Source organism: Nannospalax galili, unplaced genomic scaffold, assembly GCF_000622305.1.
Source record: "Nannospalax galili isolate Female #2095 unplaced genomic scaffold, S.galili_v1.0 scaffold1329, whole genome shotgun sequence".
Classification (NCBI taxonomy): Eukaryota; Metazoa; Chordata; class Mammalia; order Rodentia; family Spalacidae; genus Nannospalax; species Nannospalax galili.
The window spans coordinates 1,187-2,293 of record NW_008359760.1 but is presented as its reverse complement, the minus strand read 5'-3'; the positions used below and the strand labels follow the sequence as shown (position 1 = coordinate 2,293).

The window sequence follows — 1,107 nt, the reverse complement described above, 5'->3', positions numbered from 1 at the left end:
CTGACTAAACATTAAATCTCACTAAAGGACTTGTCACGTGCTTCACATTTCTAGGGTTCCTCTCAAGTACAAATTGCATGATGTGCTCTAATCTAACACATCTCTTCTTTTTTTTTTTTGGTCTTTCAGAGACAGGGTCTCCTTATAGCCCCAGCTACTCTGGAACTCACTATGTAGACCAGGCTGGCTTTGAACTCACAGAGATACACCTGCCTCTGCCTCCTGAATGCTGGAATTAAAGGTGTGCCTAACACATCTTTTATACAGGACTTCTTACATTCCTCATATTTCTTGGAATTCTGTTCAATAGGAATTTTCTTATGTTTCTTATAAATTGAGCACATCATAAATGATTTGCCACATTCTTCACATCTGTAGTGTTTCTCTCAAGTATGTATTCCCTGATGTCTTCTAAGATGTGACATTTGATTAAAGGACTAGCCACATTCTTCACATCTGTAGGGTTTCTCTCCAGTATGTATTTGCTCTTGTCTTCTATGATTTGACCATTACTAAAGCACTTTGCACATTCTTCACAACTGTAGGGTACCTCTCCAGTATGTATTCACTTACGTACTCTAAGAACTGACATCTCAATAAGGGACTTGCCACGTTCTTCACATCTGTAGGGTTTCTCTCCAGTATGTATTTGTTGATGTCTTCTAAGATGTGACATTTGACTAAAGGACTTGCCACATTCTTCACATCTGTAGGGTTTCTCTCCAGTATGTGTTGGCTGATGTACTCTCAGTCTGACATTTGATTAAAGGACTTGCCACATTTTTCACATCTGAAGGGATTCTCTCCAGTATGTATTTGCTGATGTAATCTAAGATGTAACCTTTAACTAAAGGACTTCCCACATCCTTGACATCTGTAGGGTTTCTCTCCAGTATGTGTTCGCTGATGTCTTCTAAGATGGGACTCATAACGAAAGGACTTGCCACATTATTCACATCTGTAGGGTTTCTCTACAGCATGTATTCGCTGATGTGCTCTAAGATTTGGTAGTTGACTAAAGGACTTGCCACATTCTTCACATCTGTAGTGTTTCTCTCCAGTATGTATATGCTGATGTCTTCTAAGAATTGACCATCTACTAAAGGA

The 1,107-nt window shown here is 39.2% G+C and overlaps 1 pseudogene; it reads right to left on the bottom strand.

Annotated features, from left to right (window-relative positions):
* Positions 1 to 417: 417 nt before the first annotated feature.
* LOC108490225 overlaps positions 418 to 1,107 on the bottom strand; it is a 1,873-nt pseudogene continuing 1,183 nt past the window's right edge.